Below are 21,787 nucleotides of genomic sequence, written 5' to 3' on the forward strand. Positions count from 1 at the left end.
CATTCAAACCCCCACATGCCAGGCTCTGCGGGAGGCTGCTTGTCCCTGTGGCCTCGGGCCAGGTGCCCCAGTATTTGCTGCCCTTGGTAGACACTTGCCTGGCCTGAGCCCTCAGGTGCCATACACGAACACGGTTAGGGCAGCCGGGGTCAGCCCAGGCCCCTGGGAGCGCTGAGTGGAGGGGCCACTGGCCAAGCACAGTGGGTGCAGGGTGCCCAGGACCAGGCATCACCTGATGGTCACCTGAGGGGACCTGCTCACTCCGCCCTGCTGCCCTGCTCACTGCTCTGGGGCCCAGCCAGGCTGGGGACCAGGGCCTCAGGGTGGAGGGGGGTCAGGGCTCAGGGCCTCAGGATGGAGGGGTGTCAGGGTCCAGGGCCTCAGGGTTAAAGATGGTCAGGGCTCAGGACCTCAGGGTGGAGGATGGTCAACGTTCAGGGCCTCAGGGTGGAGAATGGTCAACGTTCAGGGCCTCAGGGTGAAGGATGGTCAGGGCTCAGGGCCTCAGGGTGAGTGATCAGGGCCCAGGGCCTCAGGGTGGAGGGCAGTTAAGGGTGGGGGCAGTTAGGGCTCAGGGCCTCAGGGTGGAGGGTGGTCAGGGCCCAGGGCCTCAGGGTGGAGAGTGGTCAGGGCCCAGGGCCTCAGGGTGGAGGGTGGTCAGGGCCCAGGGCCTCAGGGTGGAGGGTGATCAGGGCCTCAGGGTGGAGGGTGGTCAGGGCCCAGGGCCTCAAGAGTGCAGGGCAGTCAGGGCTCGGCACAGGGCTTGGCACTGGACAGCCGACTGGCTTCTTCACAGCCGTTTTCCTTCTTTTCACCCAACATAACCACCGGAAGGTCTCCACAGAAGGGGGCTCCTCAAACACTGCCTGGTGTCCTCCTTCTCAGCCCCAGGTGGAAGGACCCTCACGGGGCAGAGTGCGGTCTCTGGGTGAAACTGGGGGCAGGGGGGCCCTGGCTGAGGCGGGGGAGGGGGTGGACTCCCATCAGGTCAGGAACTCCGAGGTGGGGCCTCTGCTAGGGTGGAGGGTCTCAAGATGGGTAGGGAGGGGTTGTGGGAAAGGGGAGGGGAGGTGGAGCCGCTCCAGGAACCTGAGGGGCCTTCAGGGTGGAGCTGCCAGGCTTTGGCGAGAAGCTTCCATCCACAGCACAGCCCCACATAGGGGCAGAGGATGGGAAGGGACCCACGGCGGCCCCGAACCACCTCAGACTTCTGGAAAATGAACTGGAAAGAAACAAGACTTCTTTTGAAAAGAAGAATGTCCTTTTTTATTTTGTTTTTTTGTCATGGATATTTTTTGCATTACTCTTGATTTTGAAAAGTATTGCATTAAAATATCACTTTTCTGATGAGTGAGTTTTTGGAACCCTCCTGCTCTCTGCTTTAATTTTGCCCTGGAGATGAGCACCTCATTCTAGTCTGGGCTGTGCATCTTTGGAAGGAATGCTGAGATCCCCGGTTCCCACTGTCCCCACAGGCCATACCCGGTGAGCCAGCGGGAACCTGCTCCGAAGGCAGAAGAAGGTCAGCCCGGGGGCAGCTTCAGCCTTGGTGGGGGCGGCCGCTCAGCACAGGGTGGCCCAGGGAGGCCAGGCTGGCTAAGGGCAGGGCCAGGACCACCCAGGCTGGGAGGCCCACAGCCCACCAAGGGGTTGCCCCGTGGGGAGATGTGGGGAATGGGTCTGGCCCTCTCACGCTGTGGAGTGCGGCGGAGGGCGGGGGTCGTGTCCTGGGAGGAGGAGCCTGAGCCTCCAGAGGGCTGAGTTGGGCCGGATGATTAGGGGAATGCTGTGTGTACAGGGCCCAGCCGTGACAAGCAGTGCCTGTGGATTTAGCCAAGAGTGGGCAGTGAGGGAGGGGACGCATGCGGCAGGTCAGGTGGGGGGTGGCCCCCGCAGGACATCGGGAGGAACCTAAGTGAAGGAGGAATCACTGGCAGGCCAGGCACCCACCCTCGGGGGCCGACTATCCGGAGAGCAGGCAGGGGGAAGAGCAGGGGGCAGGGGCAGGGGCTGAGAGCGGGCAGGGGGAGGGCCGGGGCAGGGGCTGAGAGCGGGCAGAGGGAGGGCCGGGGCAGGGGCTGAGAGGGGCCAGAGGGAGGGCCGGGGCAGGGGCTGAGAGCGGGCAGGGGGAGGGCCGGGGCAGGGGCTGCTGCCTCCTCTCATGTTGTCCTGAAACTATTTACAGTGAGGATTATTTATAAAACCCAAATCGCCCTAAAGCCACTTTTAGATTTTACATGAACAAAACTCTATTTGAAAATAATAAAATAATAAACTAAACATTTAAAAATCTTTCTTAGAATTCCCTAAATTTCAGGACCATGTGTGTGCCCATGTGTGGTATTTGTGTGTGTCTGTGCATCTGTGTCAGTGTGTCCGTGTCTGTGAGTCTGTCTGTATCTGTGTGTCAGTGCATCTGTGTCTGTGTGTGTCTGTCACTGTGTGTGTGTGTCTATGTGTTGGTGCATTTATGTGTCTGTGTGTCTGTGCATCTGTGTGTGTGTCACTGTGTGTGTGTGTCAGTGTGTATCTGTGTGTTGGTGCATCTGTGTGTGTGTCTATGTGTCTGTGTGCTTGCGTGTCTGTCACTGTGTCTGTGCGTCCGTGTGTCTGTGCATATGTGTGTCTGTGTACGTACACAGCTGATCCTCTGGACACCGAGGAGGAGACACAGTGGGGATTCTGGATCCAGCAGGCTCCCTTCTTTGCATCTCTCAAGCCTCCAACAACCCCCTTAGCGTCCGCCCATGGTGTAAGAGGAGGCCGTCTGGAGTCCTAGGTGATTCAGAGACTGGAAACCACCCCGCGGGGCCCCTGGAGGAACAAAAACCAGTTCCCAGCAAGTGCAGGTAAACCTGAGACGTGCCCTCAACCGCTGGCTTCTGCCACTGCTTTACTGGGTCAGCCATGACCCAGTCAACAAGCTGCTACCTGGAGAACATTGACAGACTTGGGCCATTCCCCTCCGTGGCGGGTGCTGCCGTCTTCCTGTCCACGTGAGTCCAGGGCCCTGCGGTGTGTGGGAGCAGCCAGGAGGGGCGGCTCAGCAGGACTGAGATGAGAGACTATCAGGTGTCCTGGGCGCGTTCTCACCAACAGCAGGTTCCCTTCCGTCCCCGCATCTTCCCTCACCACCAAGCCCCTGTGCAGAGCCCAGACCCCACAAAGGCCCACCAGTCATCACTGTCCACACGTGCATCCGACGTGTAAGGTGGTGGGGCCGATGCTCAGACAGACGAGAAACCCCAGGGTCAGCCAGGCCGGCCTGTCCCACCTGAGCTGGGCGGAGACACCAGTGTCACACCTCTTGCAGCCCCCAAAGCTTGCTCTCCGGCCGACAGCTGGCTTTTGAGCCAGAAGATTGGTAACCCTGTTAGGATCTGGCAGACCCGCCAGGGTGGCTCCCAACTCACCCACGTCCCGCCCTGAGGTCCTCTCCTCCCTCCCCACCCTCTGGCTACATGGACTCTCCATCCTGGAACACCGGGCACACACTCGCCTTTGCCTCGCCGTTCCCTCTGCCTGCGATGCTGTTCCCCGGGCCACGCAGGCCTCCCTCGCTCCTGGCCTCCTCCAGTCTTTTCTCGGGGTCTTCTCAGCAAGGCCCCTCTGACAACCCCCTTCACTTTCCTAACCAGCACCCAGCAGCCTGTCTCCTCGTCTCTTACTGGAATGTGTGTTCGCACGGCAGGGATTTCCCCGCTGCTTTGCTTCGATGGATCCCCAGCGCCTGGAACTACTCTGGAGCCTTCGGTGTGGGGATGAGTGAGTGAGGCAGGCGGCTCCCGGCGCTGGCGGGCATGGGAAGGACAGGGTTGTTCTTACGTGACAGTTTTTAAAGATGTCGTCTTTTCAACCAGGGAATTCTACTTCTAGGGCCCTGCCCTGGAGACATAATGAACTAGTGGGGAAGAGTTTCATCATTTCAAATGTTTGGCTGTGGTTTCTGTGACCTGTGGGTCTGGTTCCTCCACGGACGGAGCAGATGTCAGCGGCCTTTGACTGGAGAAGGTCCTGGGTCTTGCAGGCTTCAAAGGCTTCTTGGTTTATGTCGTGCCAAGAAAGCCGTGGCTGGGAACGGTTCCCTCCCTCGGTGTCTGCCTGTGGGGGCTCCCAGGAGTTTCTGGGCAGCCTCACCCCGCACTGCACTGGCCTCAGAGTCGGGCCTTCACTGACCAAGTCCCCGCCTCCTGCTGTCTTCACTGGTGCTGTTCTTTATCTATCTTTGGGTTCCTTTTAGTATTTTTCCCCCAAATTTTCAGATAATGTGTCTGGTTGATTGAATGTGAGCCTTTCTTTCTTTCTAGGTAAATGATTCTGGTCTTCCTGGTGTGGTCGAGTCTTGCAGGTGCAGTGTGGGGGCAGCCACGTGCCTTCCCTGGAGTGAGGAGTCCGAGCTCTCCTCTGTCTGTGCTTACGATGGGGTCTGTGCTCCCCCGTGTCCTGCCCAGCAGAGACGGGGCCTCCAGTGCTCCACTCCCACCCACCAGCTCCTTCAGCGTGGACACATCTCACCGTTACCCCGGAATCCGTTCACAGTCACTGAGACGTGGCCGGCAGCTTTGCCGCCTTTGTGTTGGTTTTTGTCAACATGCTGTTCTGTGTCCCACGCCAGCTGAGAGGCCCGTGGGGGTGGCTGGTGGGGGGAAGCTTGGCCTGCAGGTAAAGACGGGGCTGGGGGCCCTTCTGGGCCATGGTGCCTGCCTGTCACCCTCGTATTTTTGGCCATCAGGGGTCAGGGTCCCACTGGGCCTTCAGCTGCTTGTGCTACCTGGGCCTGTGCCCCTCCCCAGGCCTGTGCCCCCTCCCTGGACCTGTGCCCCCCTCCCTGGGCCAGGGCTCCCTCCCCAGACCTGTGACCTCTCCTTGGACCTGTGCCCCCCTCCCTGGGCCAGGGCTCCCTCCCCAGACCTGTGACCCCTCCCTGGACCTGTGGAGGGGGTGCGGCTCCACCCACACCTTGATCTGGGACTTCTGCCTCCAGATCTGTGAGACAACCTCTGTTCTTAGCCATCAGGTTTGTGGAACAGTGTTGCAGCAGCCCCAGAAAACGAATGCGTATTTCTGCACCTTTTAAGAGCAAAGACAGGCTGGGCGCAGAGGCTCATGCCTGGAATCCCAGCACTTCAGGAGGCCAAGGCAGGTGGATCACCCAAGGTCAGGAGTTCAAGACCAGCTTAGCCAACATGGCGAAATCCCGTCTGTACTAAAAATACAAAAAATAGCTGAATGTGGTGGCAGGTGCCTGTAATCCCAGCTACTTGGGAGGCTGAGGCAGGAGAATCACTTGAACCCGGGAGTCAGAGGTTGCAGTGAGCCGAAATTGGGCCATTGCACTCCAGCCTGGGCAACAAGAACAAAACTCCATCTCAAAAAAAAAAAAAAAGAAAAAAAAAGAAGAAGAAAAGAAAAAAAAAGAAAACATAATCAAAACCCAGCTCAAGCGAGTAGCATTTGTATGAATCAGTTGGCCTCTGTTTAGTACTATTCATTAGACAAGGAAAAAGGAAGTTGTCTTCGTGTACCACTGGGGGTTTGCAGTTTTTAGGTAATAAGTTTATTTTAAGTAACTATGTTTTTTTTTTCTTTCAGTGTTCAGGTAGCCACAACTTGACCATGGGGACACCTTGAACTGGCACTACCTCCCGTCTGCACCCAAGTCCCCACCAGCCTGTCCCTTTGACGACTCTGGGGTGGGTGTGGCAGGGACTGGGCAGAAGTGAGACTTTGACCTGGTGGGTGCACACGCATAGGTGTAAATCTAGCTCCAACATCTTACATGAGAATGATTTGAATTCAAATTCTTGAATGGCCCACTCTGGAATGTCATCCCTCCTGTTAATAATTTCATGACCAATGCCATTCTTTGTTTAGCTGAACATTTCGATTCCAGTGAGCATAATTTCATGTGTGTGGTGTTGTCAACAGCCACAAATGAGTCTAAAATGATATCACGGGGTCTTGTGACGGTGCTGGGAACCTCTCTGCTCATACTGGCCCGAATGTCTTGGGATGGGAGTCAGAGTGCAAGCTTGCAGGTGGTCATTCCTGGGAGCGTGGTTTTAAAGCAATACAGTTCTCTGAGAAGAGAAAAAAAGGTGTCTTTATCTTCAGAATAGTCAGTCTTTAGCATATTTTTAAAATAACCCACAATTTGGTATTGAATTCTAATTTTAAAAGGACACTCAGGTATTTATTTATTTGAAACGGAGTCTCACTGTGTCGCCAGGCTGGAGTGCAGTAGCGCGATCTCGGCTCACTGCAAGCTCTGCCTCCCGGGTTCATGCCATTCTCCTGCCTCAGCCTCCCGAGTAGCTGGGACCACAGGCGCCCGCCACCACGCCCGGCTAATTTTTTGTATTTTTAGTAGAGATGGGGTTTCACCGTGTTAGCCAGGATGGTCTCGATCTTCTGACGTCATGATCCACCCACTTTGGCCTCCCAAAGTGCTGGGATTACAGGGGTGAGCCACCGCACACGGCCAGGTATTTATTTCTTAATGCCCTATTCCTACAAAGTGCAAAGGCCATTTGAGAATGTCAGAAACCGTAATGGAATAAGATCAAAATACAATAACTTTCCACATTGATATTATTAGAGATGCTTGCCTTTAAATTTCACCCTGCAATTCAGGTTCAGGAGCAATTTTGTAGGCCTTTATAATATGATGACATAATCAGTGCTTCTATAAAATCCCATTTATGAATGAAAACAAGGGAGCCATCGTGTGTGTCAGAGTCATTCACAAAATGTTTAATGAACTGTATCAGGTAATGACATGACCCAAAAGGGGATTTCCAAAATGCCCAGTCTTTCAAAAACGATATGAAAATCTCCAGATCGGACATTTAAAATGATTCATATTATCATTGGGAAAAGCATATAAGATGTATTAAAGAAGGAGCATGGTTTGGCTCCTTTTTAAACATTTTAATTAGTGGACTTTGTTACTTAGAGCATTTTTAGGTTTACAGAAAAACTGAGTGTCAGGTCCAGGGAGCCCCCAGTGCCTCGGCTCCTCTGGGACTGACACCCTGCTTCCTGTGCTGCGTTTGGTACAATTATCAGTCACGCGAACACACAGCTCACATTAGAGCTCACTCCTTGTGTCAAACATTTTGTGGGTTTTGACAAGTGCGTCATGACATGGATCCACTAGTTCCGGTCCCTTTTATCAGGTTAAAAATAAAACGGGGCCTTGCAGAGATGTAAATGTGGCAGTAATCACCTTTGTTATATTTTTCCTTCGGAAAATATTAGCCTTGGAAGGAAATGTTTGAACAACTAGCCACTGTTCTTTGTCTGGGCACATGTCCATAGCAAGCTTATTCTCTTATCTGCTTCATGTCTGGGCACAGGTCCATAGCAAGCGTATTCCCTTATCTGCTTCGTGCTGTTGCCAATTTGCAGACCAGTAGCTCAAAAGCTGTGATTTTTCTTCTAAGCGTAAGCTTATCCTCAAAATGGAAACAAAATACAGTTTGGTCTCATAGGCGCATTGTAGTCTTGCTGGCTGGAATTCACATGGAGACCAATGACATTGCCTCTTTCCTCTGCACACATCCATCCATCCATCCACCCACCCATCCACCCATCCATCCATCCATCCATCCATCCATCCATCCATCCATCCACCCATCCACCCATCCATCCATCCATCCATCCATCCATCCATCCATCCATCCACCCACCCAACCATCCACCCACCAATCCATCTATCCATCCATCTATCCATCCATCCATCTAACCATCCACCCACCCACCCATCTGTCCATTCATCCATCCATCCATCCATCCACCCACCTGTCCATCCATCCATATCCATCCATTCGTCCACCCATCCATCCATCTATCCACCCAGCCATCCATCCACCCAGCCATCCACCCATCTATCCATCCATCTATCCAGTCATCCATCCATCCGTCCATCCATCCGTCCGTCCATCCATCCATCCATCCATCCATCCATCCATCCATCCACCCACCCACCCAATCACCCATCCATCCATCCATCCACCCACCCATCCATCCACCCACCCATCCATCCATCCACCCAACCATCCACCCATCTATCCATCCATCCATCCATCCATCCATCCATCCACCCACCCACCCACCCAACCATCCACCCATCTATCCATCCATCCATCTATCTATCCATCCATCCATCCATCCATCCATCCATCCATCCATCCAGCCGTTTGCTCATTTCCACCCAGAAATCCATCATCTCTCAAACTAAGGTTTCGACATAATTCCTTGCTTTCAGAAAGTGCAAACTAAAGCTAAGATTGGCTCACGCATGCCACATGGGAGTTAGAGTGAGAGCATTTTTCAGATCCTTGTTCTCTTCTGGCCCCACCTCCCGTGGTTTCTGGAAGTCCCAGGACAGGGAAAAGGAGAGAAAGGTGGAAAATAAATCATCAAGTGTGGATCTTCCCTCCCCTCAGAGGGAATTGTTCACCTGGCTACCCTTGGAAATTTAATTTTCGGTGTTAAAACTTGACATTTTATAGTAGTACGTGTACCAAAGTTATAGAATGAGCAAACTTGTCTAAATAAAGTTTCCTACATAGTTACGACATTTTCCCCCAGAGAATCACAAGCTCTGATTTGTGAACCTTACTTGTGCAGAAATTCTCTGAAACAGGGATTCTTTCTCTCAGTTTACCTTAGGCTAACACAGAAACATATTTTGACACAGAAAGAAATTTTTCTCTTCATTGCTCAAATCACCTGGAGACAGCCTGGGGTGGATGCCTCCGACCCCTGGGAATGACTCCGGCAGCCACCGCTGTGCCCCCCACAGAAGGAGGCTCGTGCTTGGCCCAGCTTTCCTGCCCAGGGTCTCTGTGGCTGGCTCCCCCCAGCTCGGGGCAGAAGCCTAATTAATCCAGGGTTGTTCTGCTCAGTTGATCCAGTCAGACGCTAGGGTTTGCCTGGGGGCCCGGCCTGCCAGCGGTACAGGTGAGGGGACGGAGGCTTGGTCACAAGCACACCTGCTGACCTTCCCTACAGACCTGGCACATTTAATCTTCTTCTTTGGGGAGGGGAAGAGGATGCATTCAGAAATGCCTTTACCGATGAGACCCTCAGGAGCTTGTACTGGAATCACTCAAAATTCCTGGTAGCCCGAGTCTCCTAATTCAATTCTGTATACATCTGCCTAATTCTCAATCCACGTCTAAGGTTAGAATGAACATTTTAATTAGCCGTTGTGGACAACATAAACATGCACTATACCGTGCATTTAGATCTCTCTGTACCTTGTTCATGTCAGCACAGACTCAGCTCCTTCTTTTCAAAAGCCCAGTTCGTCTTCCAGCAGGCGCGTGCTTTCATTAAAATTTCCCTCCTGTAGGTTCCGGCAGATTTCCCAACACAAGCACAGCAGGAACCGCATTGTGTTTGTAGAAAATCCAAAATAATCTCTAGGTGAGTGTTAGGATGAAAAATGAACTTAGTGTTGGTACAGGTTTTTGTTTGTTGTACTTTTTGTGAGGGAGGATGATAAAAATGTTCTAAAATTGATTGCAATGACGGTTGTGCAACTCTGTGAATATACTAACAAGCATTGAACTCTACACTTTACATAGGTGAACTGTATGGTATGTGAATTATATTTTAATAAAGCTGTTAATTTTAAAAAGTAAATTTAGCAACAACACTGGATACAAGCTAAATATACAAAAATTAGTTGTCTTTATATAGACCAGCAACAAATAATTAGAAAATGAGAATTTTTAAATGATACCATTTTAGTAGTATCAAAACGCATCAACTACCTAGTAATTGTTCTAGAAAAATATTCCAAAAACAACAAAACATTTACTAAGGTAGATTAAAGAAGATTTAAGTAGGCCAGGCTTGGGGGCTCACGCCTGTAATCCCAACACTTTAGGAGTCCTAGGTGGGCAGATAACCTGAGATCAGCAGTTTGCGATAGCCTGGCCCACATGGTGAAACCCCATCTCTACTAAAAATACAACAATTAGCCAGGCGTGGAGGTGTGTGCCTGCAATCCCAGATACTTGGGAGGCTGAGGCAGGAGAATCACTTGAACCTGGGAGGCAGAGGTTACAGTGAGTGGAGATCTCACCACAGCACTCCAGCCTGAGTGACAGAAAAAAAAAGAAAAAAAAAGAAGATTTAAATAAAGGAAGGGATATGATATGTTTATGGATTAAAAACAAGTTAACAAACACAAAAATTGATGTATAAATTTCATGTAATCCCCATTAAAATCCAGGCCGATGTGTGTGAGTGTGTGTGTTGGGGGTTGCAGAGGGGTTACCAAGCTAAAGTTTACATGGGAATGGACAGGGTAAGAATAGCAAGATGACCTTGAAGACGACCAAAGTGAGGGACTCAGACCACAGGTGCCAATGCCCACTACAAAGCTACAGGAGTCTGGACCAGGCCATACCATGGTCAGTGAAGTGGATTGTAGGGTCCAGAAACAGACACACACACGGGACGCTTGGTTCACAACAGATTCAGGATTATAGATCAAGGAAACGGGGGACGTCTTTACTAAAGGTGCCAGCGCAGTTGCAGATCCGTACAGAATGCAGGAAGCTGGGGCCCCACGTTTTCCCATGTGCAGTCTGCAGATGCAAATACGGAGGCTGAAACAAACACGTCTGGAAGAAATCACAGGGGAGTGTCTTCCCTGCTGTGCCCAGGATCCGTGGGTGAGCAAGACAGGGTCCCTGTCCAGATGGGGTTTCATTTGGGGGTGCAGAGCGGGTGCAGAAGGGCTCCCAGCGCCAGCCGGAGCGCTACAGACATTGAACAGACTAATGGTAGTGATGGCAGAAAACATCAAATGGTTAAAACTCCGTGAATTTATCAAACCACTTTCGAAACCTCCTGTCCTTCTCGGATGCTGTTAGGGCACCAAGCCGTGATGCTGAGAATTGGCAAATAGGGGGAGGAAGCAAGCATGGGTCCCGGCTTTCCTGCAGGAACTTTCTCACCCAGCCGAGCAGCTCACGGGAGAAAGCTCTTTCCAGAGGATCTCCAGCGAGTAAACGCAGAAGGAGCAATGGGATCCGAAGATCGCCGTTTTGCAAACCTTCATGAAACGCCAGAGGTGAGCCACCACCACGAGAGGGGCTGAGCTGTCAGGCTCAGGGGAGTAGGGTAACATGGGGAAACCGAGTCCCTACAAGGAGAGAGCTGGCTTGAGACCACGGTTAGGGCCTGAGCTGAGGCAGCCTCCCGCTGCACTGAGCTCTAAGGCGGTACAAAAACTCCCCCTGCGGGGCCACCCTCTGCAGCAGCTCAGGCTGGAGGGGGTGCCAGCATCCTGCCCTCCAGGGATCCCAGGACCAGGGGCAGGAGTACCCAGCCCTCCTCTGGGGGCCTTTGTGACCAGGCTGACCATCCCCAGATGAGAGGCACCAGGACACCCTGTGCCCCCACAGTGTGTTGAGGGCAGGAGCCGGCACTGCCTGGCAAACCCGAGGCTGGAGGAAATGCAAGGATGGAGGAGCTCGTCAAACCCAGCCAGGCAGAAGCAGCAGCAGCCCAAGAGTGGGCATCCCACGGGACGAACAGCCCGGGATCCACACGCAGATGCCCAGAAAGCGAGAGGACAGAGGGCGCGGGGCCGGAAGACACACCTCGGCCAGCACAGCAAGGAAAACACATGACCACAGCTGTTTTCAGTCAGGGAAATGTGAACAGGCTGAATATTTAGGACTCAATTGTGATGATTACATTGCGACTATGTTTTCTAAAAAGGAGAAATTTTATCTGCTGGGGGCACATACCACAGTGTTTATGGACGCAGTGGAAGGACATCTTCATTTGATTTCAAATACCCCACGGGAGGATTTATGAGGCTAGAGGGAGCCTGGCTGTCACTGAAGCTTGGTGATGCATTCATGGATTCATTTTCCTAATAAAAAGTTATAGAATTATGTAAGAGTGGATAAAAGAAGGACATTAAACAAAGGAAGTAAAAGGAAATCTCCTTATTGACCGGGTCACTGGGTGGTCTGTCTGATTCCAGCCGATGCATCATCGTTACTGAAGGTCACAGGTCAGGGTGCTGGGAGTCTCAGGCTTCAAGGGCTGAGGCCAGGGGCTCCAAGGCGGTCTGCAAACCCCCTCCGTGGGGCACCCCTCCGCAGCAGCGCAGGCTGGAGGGGTCCCAGCATCCTGTCTGCCAGGATCCCAGGACCTGGAGTAGGAGGGCCTGGCCCTCCTCTGGGTTCTCCTGGGAGCCAAGGAGTTGGACCCAGGGCATCGTCAGGACACCAGGCCTTCCCATCATCAGCTTCCTGTGAACACTTAGGCCAGGGCAGGGCAGAGCAGTGAGTGAGGGCCTGTGTCTGGGGCCTGTGTCTGGGGCCAGGCTGCCTCACTCCCAATCTCTTCTCTCCCTTTCCTGCTGTACGACCCTGGGCAAGTTAGTGACCTTGCTGGACCTCAAAGTCCTCATCTGTAAGATGAGGGTCATGCCGTGGATGTGAGGAACCAGTGGTAGCACTGCTGGCCGGCAGCATTTGCCTGGTGCTTCTATCCAGGGTTGCTGGACCCCAATTCCACATTAACCAGGGGTCTGGCAGCCGAGACCACCAGTCTCTGGGAGACAGACTGCCCGGGTCCCCAGAAAGCCAGAGTCAGACCCTGCCTGGGCCCCCACAACCCCCATGCCCACACTGTACACCAGCCTCAGGGGCTGGGGAGGAGGAGTATTCCCAGCCATTTCCCAGGCAGAATCCTTGGTGCTTCTGCCCTAATTAGGGCTGGGGGAGGGGATCTGGGGTCATTATCCCCAAGGTGGGTGGTCACCACATTCCAGGGATCACCATTGGCATCGGCCTCAAAGTCCTCAGCACCAACTGACATAAAATCCATGGGAATTCAGCCGAAGCCTCATACCTGCAATCCCAGCACTTTAGGAGGCCGAGGTGGGAGGATTGCTTGAGCCCCTGAGTTTGAGACCAGCCCAGGCAAGATAGTGATACTCCATCTCTACAAAAAATGCAAAAAGCAATTAGCCGAGGGTGGTGGCACGTGCCTGAGGTCCCAGCTACTCGGGAGGCTGAGGCAGGAGGATTGTTTAAGGCCAGGAGTTCGAGGCTGCAGTTAGATGTGATCGTGCCACCACATCCCAGCCTGGTTGACAGAGCAAGACTCTCTCTAAAAACAAAACAAACAAACAAAAAATCCATGGGAATTCCCTCAGGGCCGGAAAAGTACTTCCAGCCTTTGGAAACGGAGTGAGGTTTGAGCTGCACCGACTGGGCACGGCGTGCCCCACTCTGGGAAAGAGAGCTTCTTTCTGCAGCTTAATCACCCCGGTGGACTAATGAGGCGAGCTGTTCCCAGGAAGCGTGCTTTACATAACTGCTGGTAATGAGACTGGTGGGGCCGTGCGTGTGTGTGCGTGTGCACGCTCGTGACTCTGGAAGCCTTCAAGCTGCCAGGATTCATCCATCTTCTCTAATGAGCCTCATGGGAACATTATCGCCCTGGAGGAAGGAGGAAGCGGGGCTGGGCTCGCTCGCCGGCAGCTCTGTTCCAGATCTGGAAGAATTTACTGCCTTCAGGGACACCCCAGAGTTCCTGCCTCTGCTCATTCCCACGTCATTCGAGTGAGCAGCTCCTGAATTTAAAGAGGCACATGTACACATGCACAAGCATTCACACACGCCCATAGGCCACACGTGTACACATGCACAAGTATTCACACACGCCTGTAGGCCACACGTGTACGTGTGCACAAGCATTCACACACACCCATAGGCCACACATGTACACATGCACAAGCATTCACACATGCCCATAGGCCACACGTGTACACATGCACAAGCATTCACACACGCCTGTAGGCCACATGTGTACGTGTGCACAAGCATTCACACACGCCCATAGGCCACACATGTACACATGCACAAGCATTCACACATGCCCGTAGGCCACACGTGTATGTGTGCACAAGCATTCACACACGCCCATAGGCCACACGTGTACACATGCACAAGCATTCACACATGCCCATAGGCCACACGTGTACACATGCACAAGCATTCACACACGCCCATTGGCCACACGTGTACGTGTGCACAAGCATTCACACATGCCTGTAGGCCACACATGTACGTGTGCACAAGCATTCACGTGTGTACACACCACACCAGGACCATAGGTGCACACCCTCACATGCTATACATGTGCACAGAGACCGGCATCACACAGCACATGTGCTTATAGACACATGCACCATACACATTACACACATGTGCACACAAACGTGTATCACACTGCACAATGCATATAAACATGCACCATATGCCACACCACACATATGCATACAGACATGCACCACATGCCGCACCACATGTTTGTGCACAGAAAGCTGCATCACACAGCACACGTGCCTACAGACATGAGCCACACACATCACACACATGTGCACACAAACATGTATCACACTGTACAATGCATATAAACATGCACCACATGCCACACCACATGTTTGTGCACAGAGAGCTGCATCACACAGCACACATACCTACAGACATGAACCACATACATCACACACATGTGCACACACACATATATCACACCACACACATGCATACAGACATGCACCACATGCCACACCACATGTATGTGCACATAGACTTGCACCACACAGCACAACACACACATGTATACATATCACACATAGACCAATACATGTGCAATGCATTCCCACACACACCATATACATGTATATACCCACATGCATCACACACACTGCCACATATACACATGTGTTGCATATCTGTGCACATGTACCACATATACCACATACATGTGCACGGGTTCATGTCACACACATACACACACACACACGCAGTGCATGCACTCACATATACCATAGCTATGTACACACACAATTCGTATGTACACATATCTGCACATAGACCTGCATTTACATATATACCTGCCACAGAAGCCAGGTGTGAAAATGAAAACCTCAGAAGCCAGAAGCCGTTGTGAGAGGAGTGTGGTGATCAGGAGATGGACTGGGGCCAGGAGAAAGCCCCCTCCACGGGCTGCAGTGCTCGGCATTTACAGAGGACCCCAGGGTGAGGGGCAAGCCGAGCAGCTGATGCTGGAGGCAAAGCTGAGGTGGGCAGCGCAGCCCCCTAGGGCCACCTCGGTGTCAGCGCTGACCGCAACTCCATCCTCCAGCTGCCTCATTCACTGGGCTTGAGTCGACAAGAACCTGCCAGGGAGGGCGGTAGGACCAGGAGGCTGGGGAGCCTCAGAGTTTGCCCTGCAATGACGAGACCCAGGATGGGGGAAGGGCCTCCGCACACCTGGGGCTCAGTGGGGACCAGGACCTGGTGGCGGCCGGATCCCAGGATGAGGGGAAGGGCCTCTGCGTACGTGGGGCTCCTCGGGGACCAGGACGTGGTGGCAGCCGGATGGACCCCCGAAACAGGGCAAGACTGACGGAGAGCACGGACCAGGGAGGTTCTGCACCAGCTCTTCCCACAAGGAGGAAAGGTCATGCTGCTACAAAACAAAAGAAACTCAGCAAACAACTTCTCTGAGTGGTGGTTAAAGACGCCGCCGCCCTGGCACATGTGGTACTAGAACCTCATGCTGTACAGGTGTTCCACTCCCGCTGAGGGCCTCCTGGACACCTTGGGTTTGAGGTCAGCAGAGGCCTGGCTTTGCTGCCTGCCCACTTGCCTGTCCACTTGTCCACTGACAGCATGGCCTGGGCACTGGCAGTGGAACAGGGAAGCGTCCCTAAATTTCCCCTCTGGCTCCGGGGTCCAAGTGGGGCCTGCTGTGGGGATGTGTTCATCCTCAGCTCTGCACCAGCCCTCACAGGCCCCTGGGGTTGACCTGGGCCCACAGCTTCTAGGAAAGAGGGGCACGGGCTGAGGATGCAGGGCCCACCCTTCCTGTGGGGGCCAGAGGGCCCCTCTGCCCCTCCCAGGACCACTTCCTTCCTCCCACATAGATGACCCAGGGGTCCAACCCTGGAAAATCTGAGCAGCTTGGCTGTGGCTCAACCTCCTCTTTCCAGTAGCCCGCACCTGGGACCCACTTCCCGCCGGCTGCCACTGCTGGCAGATCCAGGGCAGCCCTGGCCATTGGTCAGCCCTGCAGCCAGCGGCCCACACAGAAGCCACGCTGCCTCCAGCTTGGACCCCAGCATGAGGGGAACTGTGGGGGCCTAGGCATCTGGGGAGGATCTGCCAGACTTGAGAAACCAGGATGGCCGGGTGCTCACGCCTGTAATCCCAGCCCTTTGGGAGGCCGAGGTGGGCGGATCACTTGAGATCAGGAGTTCGAGACCAGCCTGGCCAACATGGTGAAACCCTGTCTCTGCTAAAAATACAAAATTAGCCGGGCGTGGTGTCACATGCCTGAAATCCCAGCTTCTCAGGAGGCTGAGGCAGGAGAATCACTTGAACCTGGGAGGCAGAGGTTGCGGTGAGCCGAGATCGTGCTATTGCATTCCAACCTGGGCAACAAGAGCAAAACTCTGTCTGAGAAAGAAAAAGAAAAAGAAGCCAGAAATCCACACCACACGAGGGATCTCGTGGGAGAAGAAGTCCAGCTCCTCGGCCTGGCCCCCAGAGACTGGACAGTTGCCTGGACCCGGCGCCCAGGCCACACTGTCCTGCTCTCTGTCCCTCCCAAGGACCCAGGCACTGAATCCCGAGGGCTCCCGCAGCGACTCTGCGCTCACCCCGCCAGCCCCTCCTCAGCCTCCTCTGGCTCTGGCTTCAAGGCTTTCTCCTTGGTGCTCACAGTCAGCCCTCCACCCAGCAGTTACCTCCATCCAGGCACACACAGCCCTTGTTCCCCGCTCGCCTGTGGGGCCCCTCCACAGATGGCTGGAGGACCTGTGCAGACCCTCGGCTCGGTAACCTACTGCCCATTCCTGTGCCCTCGGCCAGGGCAGCCTGACCTCACAGAACAGGGTGAGTCAGCTGGGAGGGTGCAGGAGAGGCGACTGCCCAGCCTCCTATCATCCCGGCAGGTCCTGGACCTGCATGGTGCCCCGGTTTCACTACCTGTCAACCTCAGGGTAGGATTTTATGCAGAGTCACACAGTTTACACACAAACACACACACGCTGGTATATGAACGTATGTGCACACACATGCGCAGGCAAGCATATACATACACATGCCGTTATAGGTTGAATTCTGTCTTTCCCAAATTCATATGTTGGAGTCCTAACACCCAGGATCTGTGAATGAACTGATCTGGAGATAGAGTCTGCAGCTAATCAAGTGTAAATGAGGTAATTAGGGTGTGTTTGTGTATCTTTTAAAGGGGGAGGTCTGGACACCGTGTGAAGACAGCCGTGGGATGCATCTGCAAGCTGAGGAGCCACGATGGCTGTGGGACGCCCAGAAGCTGGGGAGGGGTGCCTGGAGCAGCCTCTCCCTCACAGCCTCAGGAGGAACCAGCCTGCTGTGAGATAAAAAATGTCTGTTGTTTAAGCTGCCAGTGTGTGGTAGCTTATTATGACAGACCTAGCAAACTGTGCACACAGGCACATACACACAGACAGAGGCACACAGGCACAGGCACAGAGGTACAGGCACACAGGCACAGACACATTGACACATACACACAGATACAGGCACACAGGCATAGGCACATTGACACACAGGCACAGACACACAGACACATACACATAGACACAGGCACACAGACACAGACACAGGCACACAGGCACAGGCACACAGACACACAGACACATGCACACAGATACAGGCACACAGGCACAGGCACACAGGCACAGACACACAGACAAATACACACAGACACAGGCACACAGACACAGGCACACAGGCACAGACACATTGACACATGCACACAGATACAGGCACACAGGCACAGGCACAGACAGACACACAGGCACAGACACACAGACACATACGCACAGACAGACACACAGGCACACAGACACATACACACAGGCACACAGGCACAGGCACAGGAACACAGGCACAGACAGACAGGCACAGACAGACACACAGGCACAGACACACAGACACACAGGCACAGGAACACAGGCACAGACACACAGGCACAGACACACAGGCACAGACAGACACACAGGCACAGACACACAGACACATACACACAGACACAGGCACACAGACACAGGCACACAGACACACAGGCACAGGCACACAGGCACATACACACACACAGAGGCACACAGGCACAGGCACAGAGGTACAGGCACACAGGCACAGACACACAGACACACAGGCACAGACACACAGGCACAGACACACAGACACACAGGCACAGACACACAGGCACAGACACACAGGCACAGACACACAGACACAGGCACACAGGCACAGGCACACAGGCACAGACACATTGACACATGCACACAGATACAGGCACACAGGCATAGGCACACAGGCACAGGCACACAGGCACAGACACATTGACACATACACACAGACACAGGCACACAGGCACAGGCACACAGACACATACACACAGACACAGGCACACAGGCATAGACACACAGGCACAGACACATTGACACATGCACACAGATACAGGCACACAGGCACAGGCACAGACACAGGCGCACAGGCACAGACACATTGACACATGCACACAGATACAGGCACACAGGCATAGGCACACAGGCACAGGCACACAGACACATACACACAGACACATACACACAGACACAGGCACACAGACACATACACACAGACACAGGCACACAGACACAGGCACACAGACACAGGCACACAGGCACAGGCACACAGACACATACACACAGACACATGCACACAGATACAGGCACACAGGCATAGGCACACAGGCACAGGCACACAGACACACAGGCACAGACACAGGAACACAGGCACAGGCACACAGGCACAGGCACAGGCACACAGGTGCACACAACTCACAGGTAGTCAGTAGCATCAACTTTAAAGTCCAGCAGAGCAGGGCTCAAGACCTGGCTGGACCATATTCAACCTGTTTGACCTTGAAAAGGTAATTTAATGATTCTGAGCTTCAGTTTTCTCACCTGAAAACTAGGAATCATAATAGTCGCTTCTTCGCAGAGTCGTTGCGAGAAGCTGGGACATTTTGCCCTGGGTTTGGCATGAGGGGCTGCAGTGTCTCCTATACATACTTTTTATATTTTTTAAAGTCTCAGCTATTTGTACACTAAACAACACACATCTAAATGACATGTGGGTCAAAGAAGAAATCGCAGGCCAGGCAAGGTGGCTCAGTCCCATACTCCTAGCTACACGGGAGGCTGAGGTGGGAGGATTGTTTGAACCCGGGAGTCTATCAGCCTGAGCGATGTAGCAAGACTCAGTCACAAAAAAAAATTTAAAGAAGAAATCTCGAAGAAAATATTTTGAATTGAATGATCATGAAAATACAGAATGTAAGAATTTGTGGAAATGCAGGCAAAGGGTGCTTAGAGGGAAATGTATAGCTTTAAATGCTTAGAAACAAAAAAAGGCTTAACATCAATAATATGGTTTCAATATAAGAAGCATAAAAGAGATAAGCAAATTAAACCCACAAGGTAGAAAATAAATAATGAAAGTAGTAGCAGAAATTATTGAAATACAAAACAGATAAAAAGACCAACAAACCCAAAATGGATGTTTTTAATTGTTAAAATTGTTAACTCTCAAGCAAGATTGATTTAAAAAAGAGAAAGAAGACACAAATTGCCAATATCTAGACTGAAAGAATATCAATATAGATCCTCGAGACAATACAGGATGATAATAAAACATTATGAACAACTTGATGTCAATAAATTTAACAACACGGGTGACACAAATTTCTGAAAAACACAACTTACCAAAATCAGCATGAAATGAAATAGACAATCTGGATAGCCTTATGTCTACTTTTAATAACTGAATTCATTATCAAACCCCTTCTGCAAAGAAAACTGCAGGCCCTGATGGTTTTATAGTGAGTTGTATCAAATACGTAGGGGAGAAACAACGCCGATCTTTCACAAACTCATTCAGAAAGCAGAAGGAAGAACTTCTGCCATGGCCTGAATTTGCCCCTCTCCCTGCTGCCAAAATTCATATCCTAACCCCAGCATCTCAGAAGGTAACTGTATTTGGAGAGGGGATCTTTACAGAGGTAATTAAGTTAAAATGTGGTCATTAAGGTTGCCCTGGCCCAGTCTGCCGGGGTCCTCATAAGAAGAGCAGATGAGGGCACGGACACACACAGAGGGGCGGCCCTGTGAGGACACAGGGAGAAGATGGCATCTGCAAGCCAAGGAGAGACCCCAGGCACCAGCCCTGCCCCACCTCGATCTCGGACCCCAGGCTCCGGGACTGTGAGAAGGAAGTGTCTGTCGTTCCAGCCACCTGTTCTGCACATTCTTGGAGCAGCCCAAGGAAACTAATGAAATCCCCAGCACCTGGTACCAGGCAGATGTAAGCCTGAGAGGACACCTGAGAAAGACATTACGATAAAACACGATTGGGGAGTGTCCCCCGCATCAACACAGACACAAAATACTCAACCAGATGTTAGCAATCACGGCCAGCAAGGGAAGTAAATGATACACCAAGACCAAACGTGCTTCCACCAGGAATGCAAGAGCCGTTTACCATTTGAGCATCAATCAATGTCATTCACCACAGGAGCAGAAAACACGGTCATCTCAACAAACGCAGAGAAATCATTCAACAAAAAAGCAACACCCATTATCACAGAAAAGAACTCGAGACAGGCTGAGAACAAAGTGGAACTTTCTCCGTATGATATGGGCCACGTATGAGGAACCTCCAGCTAAACTCCGATGTGATGTGGGAATGCCAACCTTACACGAACTCATTCAGAAAGCAGAGGAAGAGGGGAGAATTCCTGCTCTGTCCTGAACTTGCCCCACTCCCTACTGCCAAAACTCACATCCTAACCCCAGCGACTCAGAAGGTGACTGTATCTGGAGAACGGGATCTTTACAGAGGTAATTGAGTGAAAATGTGGCCACTAGGGTGGGCCTCCCTAACAGCGTCCCTCTCAGTCTGTGAATGGGGTGAGGCTTTCTGCCAGGCCACTTCTGTTCAGTGCCGTACTGGAAATTATAGCCAAGGCCACAAGGTGAGACAAGCGAGAGTCATGCAGTTTGGAGAGGGTGCCTGTTATGAAGGTGTGGTCATTCACCCAAACCCACTCTCTGGACCCCACCCTGAGCTGCGGGGGCTAGGACTCCACAAACCACATCTCTGCTCGGCCCACCGGCATCCCCTTAGATAGCCAATAAGGGGCGCTGGAAAGACCACCAAGGTCCAAAGGGACAGGAGAGGTCAGGCCAGTGTTCTGGGTTCGAGGAGATTGGAGACGTGACGGTTAAATTCCATGCGTGCTCTTGCACTGCACGCTTGGGTGGGAAGGAACGTTATTGGGACAGTTGACAGTTGCCTGCCCGCCAGGTGGTTGTGTCACATCGTTAGGTGATTGCACCAAAGGGCGTTCCCTGCAGGCACACGCTGACGTCCACAGGGATGAGTGGACATGATGACCCCGGCTTGCTGGGGCTCAGAGCCAGTACCCGAAGATGCAGCTTTGATGTGAACCAAGGCAGCCTCAAGGTCCCTCTGACCTCCCTGCTCCTGTGTCTCCCAAAGCACAAAGTTGAATCTCCCTTATCTGCCTGACGTCCGTCGGTCCGTCCGTACCGGCCAAAGAAGATAACAATGACCGCAGTCCCCTCCCTGCGTTTCTGTTAACTCAGCTCCTATCGCAAGAAGAAAGGCTGAGGTTT

General features: G+C 52.6%; 2 long non-coding RNA genes across 4 annotated transcripts; one reads left to right on the forward strand and one right to left on the reverse strand.

Annotated features, from left to right (window-relative positions):
* Positions 1-2,337: 2,337 nt before the first annotated feature.
* LOC139363025 (uncharacterized) lies at positions 2,338-7,009 on the forward strand. 2 transcript variants are annotated; one of them, XR_011622891.1, is made up of 4 exons: positions 2,338-3,765; positions 3,861-4,011; positions 4,308-5,017; positions 5,593-7,009. It is a non-coding gene; the product is annotated as an uncharacterized lncRNA (long non-coding RNA). The 2 variants fall into 2 exon arrangements; XR_011622890.1 differs by having other exon boundaries at positions 3,861-5,017.
* A 3,347-nt stretch (positions 7,010-10,356) lies between these two features.
* On the reverse strand, positions 10,357-15,546 carry LOC105472497 (uncharacterized). 2 transcript variants are annotated; one of them, XR_981595.3, is made up of 4 exons: positions 15,327-15,546; positions 12,895-12,987; positions 11,778-11,905; positions 10,357-10,643 (listed from the first exon to the last, which is right to left on the reverse strand). It is a non-coding gene; the product is annotated as an uncharacterized lncRNA (long non-coding RNA). The 2 variants fall into 2 exon arrangements; XR_011621785.1 differs by lacking the exon at positions 15,327-15,546 and adding an exon at positions 14,948-15,287.
* Between the last annotated feature and the right edge of the window lie 6,241 nt (positions 15,547-21,787).

Source organism: Macaca nemestrina, chromosome 4, assembly GCF_043159975.1.
Source record: "Macaca nemestrina isolate mMacNem1 chromosome 4, mMacNem.hap1, whole genome shotgun sequence".
NCBI classification, from domain to species: Eukaryota; Metazoa; Chordata; class Mammalia; order Primates; family Cercopithecidae; genus Macaca; species Macaca nemestrina.